The 16139-nt window shown below is 38.3% G+C and overlaps 1 protein-coding gene across 1 annotated transcript in view; it reads left to right on the forward strand.

The window, feature by feature from the left end:
- Window positions 1–16139, forward strand: part of cpne5b (copine Vb) — a 256605-nt gene that overhangs the window by 58901 nt on the left and 181565 nt on the right. The gene's annotated exons all lie outside the window — the stretch shown is intronic.

Consider the following 16139-nt stretch of genomic DNA (forward strand, 5'->3'; position numbering starts at 1 on the left):
TAGCACACATTTGTGCAGGTAATGAAAAACGGAGGAGGGGTTGAGTTGTTTTTTATACAGTCTATGGGCTGAACAAGCTCCGAGCTCTGACTCCGTGACAGACCGGATATTGTTGTTACGTAACAAAAACACTGAAGTCTGAAACGGCTGGTTTCACACACATTTACAGAAAGGTGGAGAAATCAGAACAGGGGCAGAATGGATTCTTTTCATTTTCAGGGGGTTTGTAGACAGGGACACATATTTCAGGTAGAGAACCATTAAAAAGTCAATTTTGCATGATATGTCACCTTTAACACTGCAAGACACAATATCTTCGTTCTGTCAATAAAAATGAGTCCCTGTGTATGTTCTTCACAGAAAATGGATCATGGATGACTTCATTTTTGCTTTAGTAAACTCAGAAATCAAGTCTGAAAGACCCAAACACACAAGCTATTTGTAAAGTCTGACCCACACTATGCCGGGTCAAAAGCCTTTCAGAGAAACAGCAAAGTGTATTTCTTTCACTTTAGTGCTTACTTCACATTTGATCCTTGACTTCAGTGCTTGCAAATTCCAGCTTGTTATATGTATGTGTTGGTGTTTGTTTGTGTGTGCTTGTAAAAATAGTAAGAGTGCTCTTCCTCTTGCACACATGCCCTTAACACCTTTGTTGTCGTCTTTAAAGTCAACCCCCTCGTTTGACATCATCACTCATCCCACAGTGCGAGGTGTCAATGCCTCCAAGAGGCCTCAGAAATATTCTTTTTCAGACCAGTCTTCTGTGGACATATAATGCAACAGAATTTCATGTAATCTCAGAGGATTTACTCAGTCAAATGACCCTGTCTTGCTTGTATGTTTACCCGTTTAAAGCAGATGGCTGTGTGGGCTCTCATTCAAATGTGGCCAAGGGACTGCGGGGGAATATGTAATGCTTGTGAGAAAACATGAATGCCAACTCAAAGCATAGATGCATACATATGTAGGGAGCTTTTCCATCTTAAAACTCTCCCTCGCACTTTCTTCTCTAGTTTCACAACCGCTCTGTGTAAGACAAGCTGTGACTCGCATCAGCTGCACAGATAATAATTTATGTAACAAGCGTTTCACTTCAGTTTATTCTCAGGTCAAACTTCATTTTGTCATGTTCACTTGTTGTGGTTCCATAAATAGGAGCATATAAGGCAGTTAATTGCTGGCGGGGTTAAACCATCACAGCCATAATCATATTGCTTGGAAGTGGTGGGTGTCGGGGAGGCTTCAGGTGAAGCTGTGTGAAAGAGAACACCCACAAACGTCAGCCAAACAGGTGACTCAGTGGAAATTTTGAAATAACATTTTCTGACAGGACCCTCTGGCACTCCTCCATAGTGTCTGTCTTGTTAAAGTTTGTTCTCTCCATGGAAAAACTCCAGTAGATAAAGAACATCTTCATAATTTCTGCAAGACCTCTGAACTAAATTATGTGTGTACTTTTTGGCTGTGCAGTTTCCTGCACATGAAGAGCTTCTTGCTCTAGTTTTGGAGGGGAAATCATTCTTTGGCAGGTTTCATGCTTGGGCTGTTTTTCTCTGACCCCCCCTGAGAATTCATTACATTTAGTGAAGTGTGAAAGCCTGTAGTACAACTACCCCTACTCAATCCTTTTACACATCAACACTGGCAGTATGTATAATCCAGAGAAAAATAAATCTGTGGATGTAATAGAGTATCAAGAAGTGTTCTGAAGTCAAATAACACTTCATCTTTTCTCAGATGTTTTTCTTCCTTCTCCTTCCTCCACTCATTCTCATTAATACAATTTTCATGGAGTGAGACTGATAAAGTTACTCATCTTTGTTAACTAGATTTCAGTCACTCTCTCCCCCTGGTCTGCCGTAATTACTGGTTGTAAGTCTCTCTCTGAAACACAAAAATAAAACATTTATGTATTGTCTTGTAGGAAGTAGCCCTAAGGTAGCATAATACTCTGCAAAAACTCAAAATCTTACCAAGTGAAATTGTCTCATTTTTAGTCAAAATGTCTTCTCCCACTTGATTTAAGATACATTTACTTAAAGGTGACATATTCTGCTCTTTTTTTTATCAACATATATTGATCTAAGAGGTCCCCAAAACATGTCTTTAAAGTTTATTGCTCAAAAAAACACTTTGAAATCAGATTTTGGTCTGCCTGTAAACCCTCTTTTTCAGCCCTGCTCAGAACAGACTGTTTTCTGTGTCTGTGCCTTTAAATGAGAATGAGCTCTCTGACCACGCCCCCTCAGGAAGTGGGTGTGGCCTTGGCTCATCCAGCATGTTGATCTAATGTTTACATGTTGGCTGAATATACACGGCGTTACTTCAACCCTCTGAATCTGATCCAGAATCTGATCCTGATGGAGAGGCGCCTGCAGCAGGACCTTTCTGAACCATTGGTCACAGATTTAGTGTTTCTTGTTGTTTTATTTGTCAGTATGTAGACGTGTGTCTTGGTACACAGCTACCAACATGTAGCTATGTTGCTATGCTAACTAGCGCTAGCACTTTTCCATGAAAAATAAAAATCATCCACTAGATCTTCAAATCTGCAGACGTGGGGAGTAAAACCGACCTTTGTGTTTATTAAGACAGCCTACAACTAGCATGCCTCCCTCCTAAGCTCCTTGTTACCACACTTGTGTGCAGGGAATGAAAAACGGAGGAGGGGTTGAGTTGTATTTTATACAGTCTATGGGCTGAACAAGCTCCGAGCTCTGACTTCCTGTTACAGACCGGATGGCGTTGTGACGTATGAAAAACACTGAAAACTGAAACGGCTGGTTTCAGCACACATTTACAGAAAGGTGGAGAAATCAGAACAGGGGCAGAATGGATTCTTTTCATTTTCAGGGGGTTTGTAAACAGGGACACATATTTCAGGTAGAGAACCATTAAAAAGTCGATTTTGCATGATATGTCACCTTTAAGAGAGTAATATTTGAGAAAGATAGAGGGACTTGTTTTAAGACAATGCGTATTAAATATCATTAGTAAAAAAATCTTGAAATGATCTTAGTTTGAGTTGTAATTTAGGAGAAACAAGGTTTATTTTACCTTTCATGCATTTTTCAAGCTGAGATCTTATTTGTAGAAGACTGATAATCTTGATTTAAGACAAACACTTTACTTGATTTAAGTAAATGCATTTTATTGGAGGATCTATCAGAAAACAGCTCCATTGATAAAAGAAAGAAAGAAAGAAAGAAAGAAAGAAAGAAAGAAAGAAAGAAAGAAAGAAAAGTTGTTGTTTTTAAGGGTGGGTTTCAGTTTTCAGTCACTGTTTCTTCTAAATCAGATAAAAATATTCATCCTCAAACTACATGCACACAATGAAACACCTCCTTTAGAGCATAGCTGGCTTATCCTAAAGAACAACATGACTGAATATTAGTATATCCAGCTCACTATGAGAAGACATTATATCTCAACATGAGACAATTCAACTTTGTCATCTTATTTCAAGTACAAGATGGTCTTAAACCTAGAGAAGTGCTGCTATAATACAACTCAAATTAAGGTGAATATATCTCAAATGAAGAAGTTGAAATGAAATGTATTAGTGCAGAAATATTTTTTTGAGTGTGAAAATACTAAATGTTAGCATTCCTGTCTTATTCTGAGACACTAAGCTTTAAAATGTGGGTAAAATATTACTTAAAATACGTTTTCCCTGCTAATTTTAAGATCACAGTTTTCTAAATATTAAGTCTTACTTTAAGAAATCTTAACAAAGCAAATTTTCACTTGTTCTACTGGCTGATTTTTTTGCTTATTTCAAGGTAAAATACATTTTTTTCCCTGTTTTTTTTTTGGAGGGGCATTTTTTCCAGTGTATTAGCAAATGAAATCAATTTGTAGAAAAACAAACAAACATATAATGCATCCCCAAACTACACACCCACATATGCATACAATCTGAATCAAATGAATGACAGTCCTTTTAATATCTGACACAATAACTTTTGTTTTATCTAAGCCTTGAGGTTTGCCTGAACAAAGAAAAGATCTCAAGTGAACCACTGAAATATCAGTATCACAAAAATAATGCAGCAATTCTCAAGAGCAACAATATTTGTCCACATCTCTAACACCAGACTCAGCTGTTCAGCCTGGTTTTGAACACACACATACACACACTTACATGTTCTCATCACATCGCTCCCAATTCCATCCCTGGAAAGGGCACATCTTTCGCCTCACCACATGACCTGCTGTATTGACTGTGTCATCACCCTAAAATAAAAGCCTTGGGCTGTAACTTGAAATATTTCTGATTTGCCCTAAATTGATCTAAACAGGAAATTCCCACCACTTGCTGTTTTTGTTTTCTGCAGACTTTCTGGCTCCCTGCATACATCGTTAACAGGCCTGTTGCCTGAAAAGAGAACACACATCACTTGCACCAAAATGGTGTAGAGCTGGTTTTCTTGAAGCATTTATGAGCTTCTCTTTAAGAACAGAACAAGAGAGAGGTTGGAACGGTGCTAATTTACAGCAGCTTTATGAAAACACGACAAGACTGACCTTTTAACTTTTCCCCACTGCCTAGTTCGCCTGTGATATCACACACTGCCATTTGCTGTTGGTAGCTCCAGTAAGTCTGTGTGGCACTAGAGGTGTATAGTGTGTCTATATATGCATATGTATGAGTACATGTGTCTCACCAGAACACAGTCACAGCTCAAACTTGATGTTCTAGACAAACTTAGGGATTAATTTTCCCATTAGAGAATATATAAGCACTCAATTCTACTCTACTCAACTTTAAAAGTAAACTTAAATTATGGCTCAAGGAAAAACAATTATGTGATCATCTGAATGCATCAAATTAGAGACGATGAAATGTAATTTTAAATGTGTTGTTATTAGTGATGGGATGTGTTGTTTTAAATGCTAGTATGTTTTTTTTTATTTGTATTGTACATTCGTTTACATCTTCCTGCCCAGGGACCACAGATGAAAATTAGCTTATAGCTAACTCTGGCTTGACAGTTTTTGTTTTGCATGGCCCCTGTCAAATAAACTAACAAATAAAAATAAATAAATAACTCAACTCAACTTGATTTATGTAGCACCTTTCATACATAAAAACATGCAGCTCAAAGTGCTTCACAGAATAACAGACAGTCAGAAAACAACAGCAATGGTAAAATTATAAAATCAATCAATCAATCAATCAATCTTTATTTGTATAGCGCCAAATCACAACAAACGTTATCTCAAGACGCTTTTACAAACATAGGAGGTCTAGACCACTCTATGTTAAATTATGAACAGAGACCCAACTTCAAGACAGGGTAAGACTCAGTCTGACCCCACCTTAATCCATCATGAGCATTGCACATCACAGTATTTAGCTAGTTACAGTGGAAAGGAAAAACTTCCTTTAACAGGCAGAAACCTCCAGCAGGACCAGACTCATGTTAGACAGCCATCATGCCTCGACTGAGTTGGGTCTTTAAAGAGGGATAGAGGGGAGAAAGAGAGAGAGGTGATAGTGATGAGACGAGTAGTAGAAGCTGTTGCTGCTGAAGTCCAGAACGTCCACAGCAGCTCAGAGGGACCTACAAGACAAGGGAGCTCAGGGACTCCAGAAAGGTCTATGGTTAGTAACTTTAATGGGACAGGGAGAGTTAAAGTAAGTGATGAGGGGGTTGGGGGGGAAGGGGGTGAGCTAGGATCCCAGTGCGTCAGTGCACCAGTTCCCACGACAGTCTAGGCCTATAGCAGCATGACAAAAGCTGGTCCAAGCCTGATCCAGCTCTAACTATAAGCTTTATCAAAAAGGAAAGTGTTAAGCCTACTCTTAAAAGTGGAGAGGGTGTCTGCCTATATATAAAAGGCATGATTAAAAAAAAGAAATACTTAAAAAAATAAAAGAAAATCAACACAGTAAAGTTAATAAAATAATTAAGAGTGGAAAGAAAAGTTAAGTTAAAAATAAGGTAGAGTTAACAAGATCAGATGAACACAAGAAATAAATAGATAAATAAATAATTATCTTTTATAAATAAGATAAATAAATACATGTTAAAACAATGGTTTAGATAATAATGATTAAAATAAAAAAAATAAATAAAAAAAATAATTAAAAAATAAAATAATAATAATTAAAAAAAAAGATACTACTACTACTACTACTACTACTACTACTACTACTACTACTACTACTACTACTAATAATAATAATAATAATAATAATAATAATGCTGTCCAGGGCTAAAATAAACTACTCCAAATTAAAAGATAAATTAAAAAGGTAAGTCTTAAGTTCATTTTTAAAAACACCCAGAGAGCTCGCCACCCTAATGTTCAGAGGCAGAGAGTTCCACAGCCTAGGGGCATTAAAACAGAAAGCCCTCTGACCAGTGCTTATGTGAGACACATGAGGAACATTTAAAAGGGACATTTAAAAGCACAACACAGCACTTGTCATATATAAGGAAGAGATGGTTGAGCTAATTTCTCTTCCCTTGACAAAAGTACCCGTACTTCTATGTTATTCCTGTAGCTGTTGGATATTCTGTGTTTTCCTGTCTTTTAAACACACCACTGTGCTTTTTCACTCAAAACGGAAAAAGTCTACATGAATTCACACGGCCGTCATTTACCTCCATCTGTGAGAGCACAGGACTCATCATCACTGTGTTACTGTCTCCTGAACATGGCACAAGGGGAACAGAAATCCATGTTGGCCAGTGAGCTACAGGACATTCATCTGGCACAAATCCCTAGTGGGGGTTTGTGTGTGCTCCAGGGAAGGAGAAAATGAAATTTTCTGTCAGGTTAGGAACAAAAGAAGCACAAAGATAATGAAGGATTAGACACATGTTCTGTTACCGCTCTCTACTGCTGGGGTTTTTTATTTTACACCTCAGTCTCACTTACAGTTAGTGTGTTTCAGAGTGATTTCTCTTGAGTCTGTGTTTCATGGACATATTTACATGAGGAATAATAAGATAAGATATTACTTTATTGAACTCCCGGGGGGGAAATTATAAGATAATCTAAGATAGGAAGGCAGTGATAAATAAGAAAGTCTTTATCTTTGATTTAAAAGAGGTGAGAGTTGGAGCAGACCTACAGCTTTCAGGGAGCGTGTTCCAGATATGTGGTGCATAATGACTAAACGCTGCTTCACCATGTTTCCTTCTGACTCTAGGGACTGAAAGCAGACCAGTACCTGATGATCTCAGAGGTCGAGGTGGTTCATAAAGTAGCAGCAGATCAGCAATGTATTTTGGGCCTAAACCATTCAGTGCTTTATAAACCATCAGCAGGATTTTAAAGTCTATTCTCTGACAGACAGGAAGCCAGTGTAGAGATCTAAGAACTGGAGTGACGTGGTCTACTTTGTTGGTCCTTGTTAGGACTCGAGCAGCAGCATTCTGTATGAGCTGCAGCCGTCTGATGGACTTTTTAGGGAGTCCTGTAAAGACCCCGTTACAGTAGTCTAGTCTGTAAAGATAAATGCATGGACCAGTTTTTCTACATCCTGCAGAGACATAAGTCCTTTAATCCTTGATATATTCTTAAGGTGATAGTAGGCGTACTTTGTAATTGTCTTAATTTTTTTATTTAACCTTTATTTAACCAGATAAAAGACCCATTGAGATCGAGACCTCTTTCGCAAGGGTGACCTGGCCAAGAGAGGCAGCAACATACGTCATAGTAAACAAAACAGACAGATAACAACGACAACAAACATTAAAATATAAAATACAAGCAATTTGATAAAATAAAGTGCAGAAGTTATTTTACAGTTACAATTTAAGAACACAGGCACTGCTCGAAGGATTTCCGTTGTCGTTTTCTTAAGATAGAGCAGAAAGCTTCCAATGAAACAAATGCTGACAGTTTCAGTTCAGATTGGAGGGCATTCCAAGCAGAGGGGGCAGAGAAACTGAATGCTTTTTTTCCCGTTTCAGTTCGAACACGAGGAGTAGAAAGATGCAAAATGTCATTTGATCGTAGGGCATAACGGCTTCCAGTTCTCTGGAGAAAAGTGCATAAATAAGTAGGAGCCAAGCCAAGAAGAGCCTCATACACCAGAGTCATCCAGTGTGTATATCTCCTTACATTTAAGGAAGGCATGCCAGCTTTAGCGTACAATTCGCAGTGGTGGGTGAGGCGGCTACAACCAGTGATAAACCTCAGAGCACAGTGGTAGACCGGAACCAAGGTCTGTAGGCAGCTGGATGAAGCACACATATACACAACATCGCCATAATCAAGTACAGGCAAGAAAGTAGCTGACATCAGGAGCTTCCGAGCTCTAAGGGAGAAACATGACTTGTTTCTGTAATAGAAACCGAGCTTCACCCTTCATTTAGAGATCAGGTTTTTGACATGCACTTTGAATGAAAGGTCTCCATCAATAATTAGTCCCAGGTACTTGTAACTGGTGACCAGCTCTAAAGTTTTACCCTGGACAGTTCTAATTGAGGGGATACCCTCCGAAGGAACAGATGCATTTGAAAAAAGCATTAATTTGGATTTTTCCGCATTTAAAACCATTTTCAATGTTTCCAGTCGATTTTGCACTGCATCAAAGGCGGATTGCAAGAATTTAAAAGCCTGTGCAATCGAGTGTGAACAGCAGTAAATTACAGAGTCATCTGCATAAAGATGGTTAATGTAACTGTAAGAGTAATAGGATCATTGTATGACCTACATTTTACTTTTAATCTTGTGCTGTTGTGTCACTATTTAGTATTCGAATTATTTAAATGTGTCTCAATGTTGATATGAAGGAGGTGTATTTTATTTAACTTCATGATCCTCCTTACAATTTAGCAGGAGAGACAAGTGAGGACAGACAGGGACAGACAGAGGATGGAGGAATGGAAAGAGAACAGCGTGGAGGCAGAAGAGAGAAAGGGAGAGACACAGAAAAGGAGGCTGAGGGAAAGAGTGAAGCAGACTCACAGGGACAAGAGAGGGAGAGAGCAGCACTGAGGGAGACAAAGATGGAAGAGAGATGACAGAAGAGGGGAGAGTCTGTCTACATGAATTGGATCCTGCCAGGTACAAAAATAAAAAGCCAAATGATGAGAAGGACAGCCTTCTGAACAACAAGTGGATTCATCAAAGTTACCCCCAAAGGAAGTTTGGTCAGAGGCTGTTACAGTACAGCAATAAATGGGAAGATAAATATCCTTGGTTGAGGTATTCAGTGTCAGAAGATAGTGCATACTGTGCCATCTGTACCAAATTTTGACCTCAGTATTTGTCAAATCCTGGTTACGGCCCTGACCAGAACTACTGTATATCAAGTGTCCTATTCTCAGGAAGTATTTAACACCTTGAAGCCAATCAGGGTGGAGTATTCTACTCCATCAATGTATAAAATGATATAGACCCGAAGTGTTTCTCCAATATCAGATAGTGTAGCCTGAGGAGTTTAATTTAGAACATGTACAGAATGTGTGCGAGCTGGTGTGCATCTGTGCGTGTCACAGTGTGTTCATGTCGAGGGTGTGGGTCAGGGACTTCATGCCAGATTCTCATTAGCCGACGCCAGCAGCCCAGCAGCAACTAATGAACTCTGCAGCACAGTATTGTCTCTTCCACTCAGCAGGGAAATCACATTACAAAGCACATCTTCACCAACACCCGCCTCTTTGCTAACATGTGCTCACAGCCTCATCGAAACCTCAGGGTCCCAGAGAAAGTCTGGGTGGCTTATAGATTCAACAGCTGTGTCCTTTCCTCCACTTTGCTCTATTGCCGGAGTTAAATTAAGATCTCTAGTCAGTGAGTTCACACAGAGAAAAATACAAACTTAAAGGTGACATATCATGCTCTTTTTTAGCAAAATATATTGGTCTAAGAGGTCCCCAAAACATGTCTTTAAAGTTTATTGCTCAAAAAACCACTTTGAAATCAGATTTCGGTCTGCCTGTAAACCCCTCTTTTTCAGTCCTGCTCAGAACAGGCTGTTTTCTGTGTCTGTGCCTATAAATGAGAATGAGCTCTCTGACCACGCCCCCTCAGGAAGTGGGTGTGGCCTCGGCTCATCCAGCATGTTGATCTAATGTTTACATGTTGGCTGCTGATCCTGATGGAGAGTCGCCTGCAGCAGGACCTTTCTGAACCATTGGTCACAGATTTAGTGTTTCTTGTTGTTTTATTTGTCAGTATGTCGACGTGTGTCTTGGTACACAGCTACGAACATGCAGCTATGTGGCTATGCTAACTAGCGCTAGCACTTTTCCATGAAAAATAAAAATCATCCACTAGATCTTCAAATCTGCAGACGTGGGGAGTAAAACCGACCTTTGTGTTTATTAAGACAGCCTACAACTAGCATGCCTCCCTCCTAAGCTCCTTGTTAGCACACATGTGTGCAGGGAATGAAAAACGGAGGAGGGGTTGAGTTGTATTTTATACAGTCTATGGGCTGAACAAGCTCCGAGCTCTGACTTCCTGTTACAGACCGGATGGCGTTGTGACGTATGAAAAACACTGAAAACTGAAACGGAAAGGTCGAGAAATCAGAACAGGGGCAGAATGGATTTTTTTCTGCCCACTAATTAGGGAGTCTTAATTGCTGCTTTTCTCCTCCTCCCCCTGCCCACTCTTTTAGCTCTCCCTCTCCATCTATGTGTCTGAACCCTCCACTCTAGTTTTGAATTGGGGGGGGGGGTTTGTAGACATGCCAGGGACACATATTTCAGGTAGAGAACCATTAAAAAGTAGATTTTGCATGATATGTTACCTTTAAAACACTTCTTAGAAAAAAGTTCACTATTGTGTTACAACACATAAGTGTAGGGTTCTGAGGTATTTGTGGAGTCCTAAATGCCCACATTGAATTGTATTTGTTGTTTTTACAGTATTGATTGGAAGGTGAAGTAAACTCACACATCCACCTACAGTACCTGCTGTTCCACTATAGAAGAACAATTTCAGCTCATACCTGATATGGCTGCACAATAATTGAATTGTAGAGTTTTGCTGCTTTTCCTGGATATGGGTGCAAGAGGCTTTTTTGTGCGTCCTGATGCCATGAATATGCGTATTAATTTTCATGCATGTAGCTCAAAATAACCTCTAGGGGGAGGCGTTTTTGAAAACTGTAGGGGGCGCTAGTGAGCACATTTTTGCGACTTTTTTTGTGACACCCATAAAATGTTGCAATTTTCCAAGGCCTGATGAGTGTGTTGGATGAGGTGAAGTGCATTAAGTGCATTATAAAGTCACAAAAATCCATTTCCCAACATTTTTTTTATGCACCGCCTCAAAGTCTGCCATGCCCACAATTTTAGTCTGAACGGAATTCCTTTTTTAATTTTTAATCGTCAATGGGTTTACTATAGGTTGCCCTTGGTTTGGACTGAATCTGAGAAAAGCCCTAGCAGGAGATAGCGGAAGTATGCACCCTTATTTGGATGCATTTGGACGCCGTTTTAAATTTTCAAAGCTAGGTGGCACTCTTCCTGTTGAGTTTCGGATATGGATATAAGAGGCTTTTTTGTGCGTTCTGATGCCATAAATATGCGTATTAATTTTCATGCATGTAGCTCAAAATAACCTCTATGGGGAGGCGTTTTTGAAAACTTTAGGGGGCGCTAATGAGCACATTTTTGCGACACCCATAAAATGTCGCAATTTTCCCAGGCCTGATGAGTGTGTTGGATGAGGTGAAGTGCATTAAGTGCATTTTAAAGTCACAAAGATCCATTTCCCAACATTTTTTTTATGCACCGCCTCAAAGTCTGCCATGCCCACAATTTTAGTCTGAACGGAATTCCTTTTATAATTTTTAATCGTCAATGGGTTTACTATAGAATGTGCCTAGTTTGGACTGAATCTGAGAAAAGCCCTAGCAGGAGATAGCGAAAGTATGCACCCTTATTTGGACGCATTTGGACGCCGTTTTAAATTTTCAAAGCTAGGTGGCGCTCTTCCTGTTGAGTTTCGGATATGGGTGTGAGAGGCTTTTCTGTGCGTTCTGATGCCATAAATATGCGTATTAATTTTCAAGCATGTAGCTCAAAATAACCTCTATGGGGAGGCGTTTTTCAAAACTGTAGGGGGCGCTGGTGAGCACATTTTTGCGACTTTTTTTGTGACACCCATAAAATGTTGCAATTTTCCCAGGCCTGATGAGTGTGTTGGATGAGGTGAGATTACGTGCATTTTAAAGTCACAAAAATCCATTTCCCATCATTTTCTTTTGATGCCCCGCCTCAAAGTCTGCCACGCCCACAATTCTAGTCTGAACGGAATTCCTTTAACAGTTTTTAAACGTCAATGTGTTTACTATAGGTTGCCTTTGGTTTGGACTGAATCGAAGAAAAGTCCTAGGAGGAGTTAGCAAAAGTATGCACCCTTATTTGGATGCATTTGGACGCCGTTTTAAATTGTCAAAGCTAGGTGGCGCTCTTCCTGTTGAGTTTCGGATATAGGTGCAAGAGGCTTTTTTGTGTGTCCTGATGCCATGAATATGCGTATTAATTTTCAAGCATTTAGCTCAAAATAACCTCTATGGGGAGGCGTTTTTGAAAACTGTAGGGGGCGCTAGTGAGCACATTTTTGCGACACCCATAAAATGTCGCAATTTTCCCAGGCCTGATGAGTGTGTTGGATGAGGTGAAGTGCATTAAGTGCATTTTAAAGTCACAAAGATCCATTTCCCAACATTTTTTTTTATGCACCGCCTCAAAGTCTGCCATGCCCACAATTTTAGTCTGAACGGAATTCCTTTTATAATTTTTAATCGTCAATGGGTTTACTATAGAATGTGCCTAGTTTGGACTGAATCTGAGAAAAGCTCTAGCAGGAGATAGCAAAAGTATGCACCCTTATTTGGATGCATTTGGACGCCGTTTTAAATTTTCAAAGCTAGGTGGCGCTCTTCCTGTTGAGTTTCGGATATGGGTGTGAGAGGCTTTTTTGTGCGTTCTGATGCCATAAATATGCGTATCAATTTTCATGCATGTAGCTCAAAATAATCTCTATGGGGAGGCGTTATTGAAAACTTTAGGGGGCGCTAGTGAGCACATTTTTGCAAATTTTTGCGTGAGACCCATAAATTAGTACATTTTTTACCAGGCCTGATGAGTGTGCAAAAATATCTGCGCTTTCATGCACGTTCAGGGGTCCAAAAATGCGTTTGAAGTGGCGTAACAAATGAAAAGAGGAAAAATCCTTAGGGTTTCAATGGGGCCTTCGCCGCCACTGAGCACCATCACTGCTCGGGCCCTAACAATTCAATAATGATTCTTTTAACCTCATAGTGTCACAGGGTTATAAACTGTGTCACAATTTGGAGGGATTTTCAGTGATTGCAACACATTTCATGAGTTCCAAAAAAAGATTATTTACTACATGTGCTTTTATCAAACTAATGATTCATACATATTACTGAACACTTCAAAAATGTTTTTTTTCACACTTCTGTATAGAGTAAATAGTTAATAAGGGATTCCAGGGGCTTCAAAAGATGAATGTGTGTACTGCTTCTAACATTGAAAGCTCATAATCAGTTTTTGTATTGTGTAGCATGCGGTGTTGCTTGGTCTTTGCCAGCCTTTCCTCTGGCACATTTCCCTGCATGCGGCACTTTGGGAGTGAAAATCCCACTAATTAGGGAGTCTTAATTGCTGCTTTTCTCCTCCTCCCCCTGCCCACTCTTTTAGCTCTCCCTCTCCATCTATGTGTCTGAACCCTCCACTCCAGTTTTCCCCCCCTTTTCTCCACCCTGCTGCTCTTCAAACCGCTTCAGCAATTTTTCTTCCTCTAATTTCCCCTCAAAATCCACCCATGTTCTTTATCTCTGTCTCTTTCTACACATTTTTCCTCACCTAGTCCTCTATCTCTTTCTCTCTGTGAGGCTGATGAGTGAGTTATTCTTCTGTAATTAATGTAGGAGGGGAGCGAGGATCAAGGAAACAGGAAACACACCCCTGGCTTACAGTGTGTGAGAGCACATCGATTAATCAGGGCTGCAATTAGGGGTTCGCCAAAATATCGTTAGGACGATATATTGCAATGTTTAAATATTGATATTTAAACAATAAACATAAACTTCAGGGTGAAGGGAAGAGGCAGGGATGATGATGGTTAAGGTTAATGTTTAAATGATACTAAGCATTATGATTAGTACTATGGATATTATTACCATTAGTATTATCATGACTATGAATATTTACTATTTAGTTATAAGATTTTTACTTAATGGTTTATTTATTTATTTTAATTTTTTATCAAATCAAACTAATTATTACTATTACTATTATTATTATTATTACTATTAATACTATTATTATTATTACTATTAATACTTATTATTATTATTACTACTAATACTATTATTATTATTATTATTATTATTATTATTATTATTATTATTATTATTATTATTAATACCATTATTATTATTATTATTATTATTATTATTATTATTATTATTACTAATATTAATACTATTATTATTATTATTATTATTACTACTATTATTACTATTAATACTATTATTATTATTATTATTACTATTAATACTATTATTATTATTATTATTATTATTATTATTATTACTAATATTAATACTATTATTATTATTATTATTATTACTACTATTATTACTATTAATACTATTATTATTATTATTATTACTATTAATACTATTATTACTACTATTAATACTATTATTATTATTATTACTATTAATACTATTATTATTATTATTACTACTACTATTATTACTATTAAAACTATTATTATTATTATTAGTAGTAGTATTATTACTACTCTTATTATTATTATTATTACTATCAATACTATTATTATTATTACTATTAATAGTATTATTACTATTATTATTATTATTGTTAGTGGTAGTAGTTGTAGTATTATAGCCCTTTATTTTTATTAACTCAACTTCTTACTTGCCCACTGAACTTGTTCCCCCCCCCCCCTTTTCATTTTAATTTAATTTAATTATCTTATTATTTTTTATTTTATTTTGATTGTGTTTATCATTATAATTATTTAATTTTGGATATCCCCCCCCCCAAAAAAATTGCCTTCATTACCTTCTCCCACCCAGCTTATCTCAAACTACTGTCCTATTTTGATACAACAATACAGACAAAGAGACAAACACCCACACACCCACACCCACACATACACAGACTTACACAAACCCACACACGCACACATGCACACACACACACACGCATTCATTTCTTTAATGTTCACTTGTTGTCTCGTCTTTCACTTTTTGTATATTGTGTACGGTATTGTCATGTCTCTCACCCGTCTTGTATCGTTAAGCAACACTTTGATAAAATAAGAATAAATAAACATTCAGCCGTTCTAAACAGATTCTCTCACAAAAGCCTGCTACAATTATAATTTAGAGCCACTACTTCAAGCCTCCACATGATGGTGCTTAGCATGAATAAGAGTGGGTGCTGCGGTAGAGTACTCTTTGAAAGGAAATAAAAAGAGGAAGAAAAAGAAAATGGTGCAAAGCGGAGGATTAGCAAACACCGGAAAGATGCACCGTCGAATTTCAAATCTTAAGTCTGGGCCCACTTGGGCTTTTACTGTACTGACAATGGAACAACACTTGATGAAGAGCTCGCAGAGCTTACCATGGAGGAGAGGACGGTTCATGATGCTAATGCTAACGTTTCTGGCAAAGCGTCACTGCCCAGAGGAAAATTTTACTGCTCAAGGCTTTCTCTTCGAAGTCTCTGGAGACAAAACTGAGATTCTCACTTCAGCCTCATTCAAGTTTCAAATTGTTCTCATTAGTTTCTCCTAAAATTCACTAGGAGAAATAGTTGAGACCATGACAGACCATGAGTCTTATTTGAGACTTAAATGAGAGATCTCATTAATGGCTCATTTTCTTCTCTTTTTTAAAAATATATATTTTGGCCTTTTTGCCTTTATTTGACAGGACAGCTGAAGAGAGACAGGAAGTGTGGGGAGTAGTGAGCGGGGGAAGACATGCAGGAAATGGTCAACCAGCCGGGAATCAAACCGGTGACCCCTGCGACGAGGACTGTAGCCTCTGTATGTGGGGCGCTTAGACCACTAGGCTACCACATCCAAAAGAATACGATGATGATATCGTATCGTGAGGGACCTGGTGATACCCAGCCCTACAGCTGTAA

The sequence above is a fragment of the Notolabrus celidotus genome, chromosome 1 (genome assembly GCF_009762535.1).
Source record: "Notolabrus celidotus isolate fNotCel1 chromosome 1, fNotCel1.pri, whole genome shotgun sequence".
In the NCBI taxonomy this organism is placed as follows: domain Eukaryota; kingdom Metazoa; phylum Chordata; class Actinopteri; order Labriformes; family Labridae; genus Notolabrus; species Notolabrus celidotus.